The 12,566-nt window shown below is 38.9% G+C and overlaps 1 pseudogene; it reads right to left on the minus strand.

The window, feature by feature from the left end:
* Window positions 1–1,797: 1,797 nt before the first annotated feature.
* The window catches only part of LOC132010586 (large ribosomal subunit protein eL19-like), a 48,762-nt pseudogene continuing 37,993 nt past the window's right edge, over window positions 1,798–12,566 (minus strand).

Raw genomic sequence — 12,566 nt, forward strand, 5'->3', positions numbered from 1 at the left:
AAGAATGCTTTGTGAACAGGTAATTCTCCAACAGTGACAAGCTAATCATGGCAGTGGTTATCAAAAAGAGGAAGTTGTAGAAAAAGTGTGAAAAGGTAGGTAACAAAATCTATTATGTGGTTCGTTATTGCCAGGGAACATTCCCTTCCTCACTGAAATTACTAAAGCATAAAGTACTATATAAAATTAATTATTGGCCAGATTATATTGGACCTGTATGCCTTCCTTTTTTGCCATTAAAACAATATCACTCACAGTGAAGGTCTACTTTAAGTTAGAAGCTTCTGTAAACTCAATATTTTAATATCTGAATAGGTCTATTTCAGCCTGAACTTTTATTTTCCTCATCAGTATTTTGAGGATTTCTCCAATTTTTTCTTTTCATCTAATATTGATGAGAAAGCTGTGATTAATATGTCAGTTTTCATTCTAAGCGATATCCTTTTGTGGGAGACTTTTTATCCTTGATGCTCTAAAATTTCATTACCATAGATCTCCCCTGCCCCACCACTTTAAATTCTCTTTCCTCCTAGAGCTCTAATTATAGCTTTTGTTAGAACTGCATGTCTTAACATCTTAAATTTCTTTATCCTTTTGACTGAAAATTTCTTAGCTTACTTTTAAATCACTTGTTTGATTGGGTATGTTTGAATATAAGTCTATTTGTTAACTTTATTTCTTTTTACCTCATGGTATCTAATTGGTTCTTATGACCACTTTTTCTTGCTTCAGACTCCTTTTTGTCTAAGATTAAATGTTTTAAGATTCTGTTTCAGTCTTACTGATTGTTCATTGTAATTGCTTCTATCATGTCATGGCTTTCCTCAAGTTTAAGAATTGGCACTATTTTACAAATTTATGGAATACATAATCAGAGTAGGCACTTTTCTAGATATTTTACAGTTTAATCTCACTAACCATGAACTAAATAAAATTAACTCCACTTTACAGACAACGAAACTGAGTCAATGAGTGAGGTAAAAAAATATTCAAGGCCATGAATATAGTAAGTTTTGGAGCAAGTACACAATCCTATAGAGCCACCTTTCTTCCCAGGTTTTACTAATTACATGAGGTCTTTGGCTCTGACCCAATTTTACACGCTCATTATATGCTCCTAAAGCAATTACCCTAGTATGTGTTGGGCCCATAATGGTGTGAGTAAGGATATCCCCATACTGTCTTCAGCGCCTTAATTTCCTGTGTACCAACCTCCTATTCCCTAAGTCTACCTCCAGCTGTGAAAGGACATTTGGATTGCAGCTGCCTGTCCACTGTCCACTTTTAGGGAGGAGCCACCTTTTCTAACCCAAGAGCTCTTATTTTCAAGTTTGGCTTTATATTTAATTAGAAGAAAACCCTACTATTTTGTAAACTTAAAATATGTATATAAGCTAAGGGGGAGGGGAGCTTTAATAAGACCTAAGGAAATTACTTAATTTTTACTGCATCCACTTGGACTGGTTGAATTTATCAAATCCTGACTGGGCATCTGGTTGTCCTTGGGACAATAAGGGAAGGATTTTTTTTTTTTAAATTTTTAATTGTTTTTGTTTTGTTTTATTTTCCTTCAAGTCTAATGCATCCCCTGTCCCTGAGAAACTTTCACCAAACTCTCAATGATGGAAATAACCCTCTTGTACTCCAATAGCAATCTCTTTAACACAAAATTGTAATGCAAAACCAAATTTATTTCCATGCATAACAGTGAAGACTGGGATACTAGATTAAAAGGAAAGCAGTCTTCTGTCAAACAGATCAAGATTCTTAAGTAGCTGCCTTCGGGAGCTACTACTGCTATGGATGACTTGATGGGCGGCCTTCAGATGTTGAAGCCTCTTGGCCCCATGTTTCCAAAAACCGTTCAGGTGTGCTTTCCCTCCCAGACAGCCTTTCTAATTCCTCCTGATAGCTAAGCTGGTATTGCAGATATCTTATGTTCCTTCTCTGTTTATTCAAGAAAATTTTCACGAATTCTAAGAGCTACAATACAAGAAAAAAAAAAAGATAGGGGAGGACTCATTAAAGACCTTATCTGCAATGGGAGATGACCCAAGATCCTGCTACCAACTTATAGTGGGTACATGGACCAGCGGTCCTGGGAGCTTGTCAGAAAAGCAGATTCTCAAGTCTCACCCAGACTTATGAAACCAGATTTTAAGACAGAGCTAAGCTATTCGTATGCACCTTGAAATTCAAAGAGCACTGATCTAAGACATTCAAGAACTCCAGGTGAAAACAAATAACCACTTTTAATGAATATGAGTGTTAGGATATCTCATCAAAATTTTAATGTAATATGCAATATTAATAGGTATAAATTTTTATATAAGTTAGTAATAATTATAAAAGTTATTCAAGAATGCTTTGTGAACAGGTAATTCTCCAACAGTGACAAGCTAATCATGGCAGTGGTTCTCAAAAAGAGGAAGTTGTAGAAAAAGTGTGAAAAGGTAGGTAATTAAGTAATGAGCTCCTGGTGTAATGGCTTTCCCACCCTGTTTATTTGAATCATATGGGGGTTTTGAGTAGGCACCCAGACCCCATTCCCTAAGTTTTAGATTTAAGTGGTCTGGAGTAAGGCTTAGGTCATAGGTATCTCTTCAGAACTCTTCAGTGAATCCAGTATCATCTAGGGTCGATAACTTTCATTTTAGGACATTTTTTTCTTCACTGACCCAGAGAAGGTAGGGGATTGGTAAGAAAATTACCGCTACAAGGTGGAGTGTTCATCATTAATCAAGAAGACTTCAGAAAAGTTTATAGGACAAGAAGTCACCATTAATATTCAGTTTTTCAAGGACACTCAAGGATAGTGGTTCTCAAGATGTGGCCCCTGGCCAGTAACATCATCACCTGGGAACTTGTTAGAAATGCAATTTTTTGGATACCACATATTCAATTGAATTGAATTCAATTGAATTGAATTCTGGGGATAGGGCCCAGCAGTTTATTTCACTAACCCTCCAGGTGATTCTGGTATTCATTAAAATTTAAGCCCTTTTAATCTAGGAGATTTTTAAGCCAGCAGCAGAAGTTGTTTTGTGTAATTATCTGAGCGTATTATTCCTGGAAAGTCTTCTCGATCTTGAGTTCAGTGGCATTTCTCCAGCACACTTACGCTCCCCCCAACCAACTTCCAGAAATAAGTTCATTACTTCCTCGGGGAGAAATAAACATATTGGGGGATCCACTGTTTCAGACCTATGTCTTAGAAGTAGGTCACAATTGGAAGTGAAAGATAACCCTGCTTTCAGAACCAATTAACTACTTACATCAATTTCACGATTCTTAGAAGCCGAATTCTTCAGCTCTTGCAGGTGCTTGTATAAGTTCCTTTCCACCTCCAGAGCAATCACGATAGCTTCCCGGTCGGTTCCCCAGTACTCTGCGTCAGGCCTCTGTTGAGAACAGGGAGTCACTTTTCTACCTCAGCCTTGTTACACCCTACATCCTGGGTTGGATTATGACTAGGTTTACACAGGCTAATAGTTTCCAAGCTTTCTGGCACAATGGATTCAGCAGGGCATCTTAAATACGCATGTCTGGCTTTCAGACATGAATAATTCAGGCTTAATGGATATGGAGTACAAACTCAGAATCAAGACTTTCAAAAGCTCACCAGGTAATTTTAATGTGTTGCAAAACGTGGTTACCATCAGCATACTTACACACACTGTTACATTAGCTTTGGAATTCTGTGATGGTGGTTCTGTTCTGTTACTAGCAGACATCTAGTTCTCTTTACAAAGCTGGAACTAAAAGAACCCATCAGGTAAATAGGGATGTTTCTACATGTAATACCCCCAAATGAAGTTTAGACTGTTTCTTTGGAGTGTATGTCCTAATGAAAAAGAATTTGTTTTACTCTTTTGAAGACTTAGCCATATTAAATACCTGAACATGTATCTGAATTAGACTAAAGATCTACTATAAGATGCTAACACATTTAGGAAGAGGCCATTAGGGGAGAGCTTCTCGAACTATGCAGAGCATTAGAATCACCTGGGAAGTTGTTAAGCCACTATTCCTTGGGCTCCACTGCCTAGAGAATCTGAATCAGTTTGTCCCACTGGGCCCATGAATTTGAATTTCTATTAAGTTCCCAGGTGATGCTAGTGCTGCTGGCCCATTAAAAAAACAAAACAAGGGGCGCCTGGGCAGCTCAGTGGGTTAAAGCCTCTGCCTTCAGCTCAGGTCATGATCTCGGAAGTTCTAGGATGGAGCCCCGCATCCGGCTCTCTGCTCAGCGGGGAGCCTGCTTCCCCCTCCCTCTCTGCCTGCTGCTCTGTCTGCTTGTGCTTGCTCTCTCTTTCTCTCTCTGTCAAATAAATAGGTAAAATCTTAAAAAAAAAAAAAAAAAAAACAAACCACACACACATTAAAAACAAAACAAGAGAAAAGAAGAGGCGCCCGCCTGGCTCAGTCTGAAGACCATGCCACTCTTGCTCTTGGGGTCACGAGTTCGAACCCCACACTGGATGTAGAGATTACTGAAATAAACAAAAATTTAAAAAGAAAAGAAAACCCAAACAAAACAAAACAAAAATCAAACAGCGTTTAGTGGTTATGATTTACTCACAATAATATGAAGAGTTTACAAAGATACATTCTTGCCCTTAAAGTCAGTGGCTATAATTCCATGTAAGAAAATAAGTAACCAGGAATGCCTACGTGGCTCAGTCAGTTAAGCATCTAAGTCCTGGTTTCAGCTCAGATCCTGATCTCAGGGTCCTGGGATTGAGCCTCATGTCAGGTTCCATGCACAGCACAGAATTTGCTCCAGATTCTCTCTCCCTTCTCCTCTGTTTTTTCCCCTAATCATTCTCCCTCTCCCCCTCTCTCAAATAAATAATCTTAGAAAGAAAAGAAAGCAAAGAAAGAAACAGAGAAAACAAGTAACCTTAGAAGTTAGGTGGTAACTAATCATTAAGTGCTCTAGACCCAGCGGCAAAGGCCATGTGGAGATCATCCTAACAAAGGTACAGTCACCTTAGTCACCGGAAGGCAGACTCTACTTTGACGGTTTTTTAGATATTTTATGAACTGCTTTGCATGTTCTTGCTTCACCACTGCTTGGTCTTGGAAAAAGGGTACATAAACAGGCGCATCAGAATCTTCATCATAGTAACAGGTCTGGAACAGGGGGTGAGAATGGGAACAGAACAGAGGTCAGAGAAGCTGAATTTCAAGACGAAATTTTACAGAAGCTTACTTCATTATTTCTGTGGTTGTCCGAAAGGGGCCTTCGTTGTTCTTTCCTTAGTTTGTTTTTTGAATTCCAGAAGGCCCAGGCTGTCTCAAAGAGAAGGTACCCAGGTTTTAATATGCTGGTGCCTAATCTTAGGCCATTATGGCCTTTTTAGGGGTCTGACTTGTGAACCTGACATACTTATTTCCAGTAATCATGCGGACTCCTGGCAGAAGTTCAGTATAAATTGACATTTTAAATATCCATCTACTTCATCAATCTTAATAATCTACATTAACTCTAAAGTACTGTATGGGTGAAAAACTGTTTATTCAGTCTTCCCACATAGTTGAGGCCCATACTGCATTGGGAAACCATAGGAAAGAACTGGGATTCTTCCTATTATCTCCCATAGTTTGCAATTGCAGCTCTGAATCATTGGGTCATGGCACAGCAAAACCCTAGCTACTAAGTTACGGTGTCATCTAGTATCAAACCACAAACACAGCCATAACCACCATTACTAAGGATATAGAAGATATGTCATCACCCAAACCAGAGCGAAACCTCCCTCACGATGCCTCAAGAACGCATACTAACCATAGTAAAATAAGCATCACTGACATTCAGCTGATAAGATGCTACAAAATTAACAGCAATCCTACACTCTTCGCAGAGAGGTTTCTGAGCCTGGGATGCCATCTCAGCTTTAGGGAAAACCAGGCATAGAAAGTGCTATCCATTAAGGTAGGAGTCTTCTTAAATACTAACAGGCCATACAGCCAGCCCACTTCTATCCAGCTGACAACTTGATGAAATTCCATTCAGCTGGAAATAACAACCATTAATCACTAATGAGGCTATTGTTTCTGTGTGAAAGAACCAGTCTGATAAAAAAAAAAAAATGGTGGTGGTGGGGTTGCGGGGTTGCGGCATTGAGCGGGGAGGTGCCTAATCCTCCTAACTACCCTAGCAGTGTTCAGCATTCTCCCTCATGTTCACTCTGACAATGATTTGAGAAAGCTGATACATTTCCTGAATAGGGAAACATTAATAGTGTTGTTTCTTTCTTCAAAAACTATTTATGGCACATCAAGCTAGACTCTAGGGGGAATCCAAGAAGACTGACTACAATACATTCTTTGCCTGCAAATGATTCATCCCCCACCCATAAGGCCTCAACATACATAATTTGTCTCAAGGCAGGATATGTAGGGAGTTCTAAAGTGTCAAAAGCATATTTAGCTAAGAGGATTGGGGTAGACTTTACTCCTAAGTTTGCATTTGAACTTGGTCTTGGAGGATGGGTAAGAATGTAGAAGAATGGAAATGGAAGCAGGCCATTCCACCTGGAGAATAGGCATGCAGAGACTATACGGACAAGATTTAATAGTGGCTTCTCCAAACTGCAGTAAGACTGCTTTGTTTGGGAATCTTTGGCTCTTTCCTCCAACTGTCCTGGAAAGATCCCTACTTGTCCCATTTGCTTCCTTTGAGGGCAGAGAATTGTTTTACTTACTTTGGTATTCCCATAGACCACCGTGGAGTATTTTGTAAGTAATAGGTACTACATAAACATTGACTAAATAAAAATATATTTTTCATTTATTTTTAATAAGTGTATTTTTACAGTTATGGATGTATGTAAAATATATATGAAATATAAATATATATAAATATATGTGAAATACATATAATTTACATGTGCAGCAGTGTAAAATTTCCTATAGTCTGGTGGATTCTTAGTTTGAGCCTCAGCCATGGTTAGCTGAACTGAAATAGAAGTGACAGCTCACCAAAAGTTTGTATCTCCGAGGCAGTGAGGAGGGAGGGCATCTCCTAAGGGAGAGATGAGAGCTCTTCCTAAGAGAAAGTACCAAGCATTCCCAGTTGGGCCCAGTCACAAAGATAAGGTCATCAAAGGGATGGCATCATTATCAAAAGTCCTATTAGTTGTCAGCTTTGTTACTTGACCCAATATTGTCCTTGCCTCCCAGGGAATTCAGGTTTTAATCCAAGGGAGGGGATTTAAGTAGTTGCCTCTCAAATCCAAGGGAGGGGATTTAAGTAGTTGCCTCTCAAACTGTTATTTAAATACGAATCATCTGGGATTCTTGTTAAAATGCAGATTCTGATGTAGGGATCTGAGAGTCTGCATTTCTTTTTTTAAAAAAAATTTTTTTAAAATTTCTTTTCAGTGTTCAGAATTCATTGTTTATGCACCACACCCAGTGCTCCATGCAACACATGCCCTGCATAATACCCACCACCAGGCTCACCCAAACCCCCACGCCCCTCCCCTCCACAACCCTCAGATTGTTTCTCAGAGTCCATAGTCTCTCATGGTTCATCTCCCCCTCCAATTTCCCCCAACTCACTTCTCTCCATCTCCCCATGTCCTCTGTGTTATTCCTTATGCTCCACAAATAAGCAAAACCATACGATAACTGACTCTCTCTGCTTGAGTTATTTCACTCAGCATAATCTCTTCCAGTCCTGTCCATATTGCTACAAAAGTTGGGTATTCATCCTTTTTGATGGAGGCATAATACTCCATAGTATATATGGACCATATCTTCTTTATCCATTCGTCCGTTGAAGGGCATCTTGGTTCTTTCCACAGTGTGGCTACTTCTGTGGCCATTGCTGCTATAAACATTGGGGTACAGATGGCCCTTCTTTTCACTACATCTGTATCTTTGGGGTAAATACCCAGTAGTATAATGGCAAGATCATAGGGAAGCTCTATTTTTAATTTCTTAAGGAATCTCCACACTGTTTTCCAAAGTGGCTGCATCAACTTGCATTCCCACCAACAGTGTAAGAGGGTTCCCCTTTTTCCACAAACTCTCCAACACTTGTTATTTACTGTCTCATTGATTTTGGACATTCTAACTGATGTGAGGTGGTATCTCAATGTGGTTTTTATTGGAATCTCCCTGATGGCTAGTGATGATGAACATTTTTTCATGCATCTGTTAGCCCTTTGTATGTCTTCATTGGAGAAGTGTCTGTTCATGTCTTCTGCCCATTTTTTGACATGATTATCTGTTTTGTGTGTGTTGAGTTTGAGGAGTTCTTTATAGATCCTGGATAGCAGCCCTTTGTCTGTACTGTCATTTGCGAATATCTTCCATTCTGTGGGTTGCCTCTTTGCTTTGTTGACTGTTTCCTTTGTCATGCAGAAGCTTTTGCTCTTGATAAAGTTCCCAAAATTCATTTTTCCTTTTGTTTCCTTTGCCTTTGGAGACATGTCTTTTTTTTTTTTTTTTAAGATTTTATTTGTTTATTTGACAGAGATAGAGTGATCACAAGTAGGCAGAGCAGCAGGCAGAGAGAGAGGGGGATGCAGACTCTCCGCCGGGCAGAGAGCCTGACATGGGGCTTGATCCCAGGACTCTGAGCCTAAGGCAGAGGCTTAGCCCACTGAGCCACCCAGGTGCCCCACAGAGACATGTCTTGAAAGAAATTACTGTGGCCAGTGTCAAAGAGGTTACTGCCTATGTTCTCCTCTAGAATTCTGATAGATTCCTGCCTCATTTTGAGGTCTTTTATCCATTTTGAGTTTATCTTTGTGTATGGTATAAGGGAATGGTTGAGCTTCATTCTTCTACACAAAGCTGTCCAGTTTTTGAGCACCATTTTTTTTTAAAGATTTTATTTATTTATTTGACAGAGAGAGATCACAAGCAGGCAGAGAGGCAGGCAGAGAGAGAGGAGGAAGCAGGCTCCCTGCTGAGCAGAGAGCCCAATGCAGGCCTCGATCTCAGGACCCTGAGATCATGACCTGAGCTGAAGGCAGCGGCTTAACCCACTGAGCCACCCAGGCACCCCTCGAGCACCATTTTTTGAAGAGACTTTTTCCACTGTATATTTTGTCCTACTTTGTCAAAGATTATTTGACCATAGAGTTGAGGGTCCATATCTGGGCTCTCTACTCTGTTCCACTGGTCTATGTGTCTGTTTTTGTGCCAGACACCTGCTGTCTTGGTGATCACAGCTTTGTAGTAAAGCTTGAAATCAGGCAATGTGATGCCCCCAGTTTTGTTTTTCTTTTTCAATATTTCCTAATCAATTCGGGTTCTCTTTTGATTCCATACAAATTTAAGGATTGATTGCTCCAGCTCTTTGAAAAATGCCGGTGGTATTTTGATCAGAATAGTATTGAAAGTATAGATTGCTCTAGGCAGTATAGACATTTTAACAATGTTTATTTTTCCAATCCATTAGCATGGAATGGTCTTCCATCTTTTTCTGTCTTCTTCAATTTCTTTCATGAATGTCCTGTAGTTCCTTGACTACAGATCCTTGACCTCTCAGCCTTCCCTTTGAGATCAGGAACACGACAAAGATGCCCACTCTCACCACTCTTGTTCAGCATAGTTATTAGAAGTTCTAGCAACAGCAATCAGACAACAAAGAGAAATAATAGGTATTTGAATTGGCAGTGAAGAAGTCAAACTCTTTCTCTTCACAGATGACATGATACTTTATATGGAAAACCTAAAAGACTCCACCCGCAAACTACTAGAACTCATACAGCAATTCAGCAATGTAGCAGGATACAAAATCAATGTACAGAAATCAGTTGCTTTCTTATATACAAACAATGAAAATACAGAAAAGGAAATTAGAGAATCGATTCCATTTACTATAGCACCAAGAACCATAAGATACCTGAGATTCTGCAATTCTGATAAACCTACCAAATGCTGCTGGTCCACGTTTTGAAGAGCAGGAGTGCCAAGACATGGAACACAAATGGCCCTGCCAGGGAGCCCTCTACTGGGAGAGAAGGGAGCCTTCATGTGACTTCTCCACACAGCTGTGCTGCTTTGGCCTGTCAGTGCTTGCAAACCCTCCATGGCTGCTGTCTGTGAAAGCAGCAGGCACTACCAAGGTTAGAGCTGGGGAAGAGGAAAGAAATGAGAGCTGACTAGATGGCTAACTGGTTGTGCTTGGAGTCTGCATAAAACATTACCTGAACTCCCAAAAGAATTTGGGGGAACTTTTCAGATTAGGGTCCTGTGTGAGCAAGTGGGGAAAAGTGACCATAGAATCTGGACTAGTAACTGCTAATATGACCCCTTCAGCAATGTTAGTAACAATTAGTTGTACGAGTATGGGAATTTTATAGGTGATTTTTTTCTTTTTTTCCTATTTTTTCAAACTTTTATAATCTATCTATTTTCATTTTGAAAAAGAACCCAATAAAACCTTTCTAGAGAATTGACACAATGCTTTTCTCTGATGGAAACTTCACATACATATTTATGAATATATTGTTTGTTTTTTAATTATGAATGTAGTATATAATTATTACAAAGTGTTCCAAAATTTCAGCAATATATAATGTAGAAAGTGAAAGCCCATAGTAATGCCATAGTTCTTATGTACTTTTTTTTTTTTTTTTTAATTTTTTATTTTTTATAAACATATATTTTTATCCCCAGGGGTACAGGTCTGTGAATCACCAGGTTTACACACTTCACAGCACTCACCAAATCAAATACCCTCCCCAAAGTCCATAATCCCACCCCCTTCTCCCAAACCCCCTCCCCCCGGCAACCCTCAGTTTGTTTTGTGAGATTAAGAGTCACTTATGGTTTGTCTCCCTCCCAATCCCATCTTGTTTCATTGATTCTTCTTCTACCCACTTAAGCCTCCATGTTGCATCACCACTTCCTCATATCAGGGAGATCATATGATAGTTGTCTTTCTCTGCTTGACTTATTTCGCTAAGCATGATACGCTCTAGTTCCATCCATGTTGTCGCAAATGGCAAGACTTTTAAATCAAATTTGATCCATAATACCACTATTAAATTTTGGTAATCTTATGAAATGACTTTTGAATTATGGAATATGATCAGCTTGGTCCAATGTACCTTCTCCTCTAGAATGTGCTGAAAATACAAAGGCAATTTTTTTTTTATTACTTATACAGCTCCTCTTAAACTTTTTTCAACCTGATCCAAACTTTCTGTCTGTACGGTGTTATTTCACCTTACTGTCTTACTAATGATTAAGGAAGTAGCAAGGATCTCTCTTCTGGACTTAATTCCAATCAATAAATTTTTATCTTTAAAAATAAATAAAAATGTTTTTAGCGGAGCACTTATTATGCTCTTTATTTTGTTCTTTGTGCATGTGTTTCCCTATTTCCCCTATTAGTTTATAAACCTCATAAAGACAGGGCCTTCTCAGTCACCTTTGTATCTCCCAGAGCACTTAATAGAGTGCCTTGGCATAGAAAGCAGTCAGTGAATTATACTGACTGAACAGTTAGAAAGCAAAAAGGAACCTAAAAGTTTAAAGTTGTTGCTTTTTAAGAAAGGGACAATTGACAGAGCAAAATGAGTACTTTGCATTTTGGAAAAGCAGATTTCAAAAGTTCCCAAAAATCATGGGAGAGGGAGAAAACAGGGATTTCTATGTCATATCTTCAAAAGAAAGGATGATATTTAATAGTTTCAGGCACTGAGAAATAAGTCAATCAGAGAAAGACAATTATCACGTGATCTCACTCATATGTGGAATTTCTCATAGGAAGTCTCATTGTTAGTGTATAGAAATGCAACTGATTTCTGTGCATTGATTTTATATGCTGCCACATTGCCAAATTCCTGTATGAATTCTAATAACCTTGGGGTGGAATCTTTTGGGTTTTCCACATAGGGTATCATGTCATATGTGAAGAGTGAGAGTTTGACTTCTTCTTTGCCCATTAGGATGCCTTTTATTTCTTTCTGTTGTCTGATAGGTGAGACTAGAACTTCTAGTACTATGTTGAACAACAGTGGTGATAGTAGATAGCCCTGATGTATTCCTGACCTTAGGGGAAAAGCTCTCAGTTTTTCTGCATTGAGAATGATAGTCACTGTGGGCTTTTCGTATATTACTTTTGTGATGTTAAGATATTTTCCCTCTATCCCTATGCTGTGAAGAGTTTTAATCAAGAAAGGATGCTGTCCTTTGTCAAATGCTTTTTCTGCATCTATTGAGAGGATCATATGGTTCTTGTTCTTTCTTTTATTATGGAGTGTATCACACTGATTGATTTGTGGAGGAACCAACCTTGCAGTCCTGGAATAAATCTCACTTGGTCATGGTGAATAATCTTTTTAATGTACTGTTAGATCATATTGGCTAGGATCTTGGTGAGAATTTTGACATTCATGTTCATCAGGGATATTGGTCTGTAATTCTCCTTTTTAGTGGGGTCTGTGTCTGGTTTTGGGATTAAAGTAATATTGGTCACATGGAAAGAGTTTGGAAATTTTCCTTCCATTTCTGTTTTTTGAAACATCTTCAGAGGAATATGTATTCTTCTTTAGATGTTAGGTAAAATTCCCCTGGGAAGCCATCTGACCCTG

Source organism: Mustela nigripes, chromosome 2 (genome assembly GCF_022355385.1).
Source record: "Mustela nigripes isolate SB6536 chromosome 2, MUSNIG.SB6536, whole genome shotgun sequence".
NCBI lineage: Eukaryota > Metazoa > Chordata > Mammalia > Carnivora > Mustelidae > Mustela > Mustela nigripes.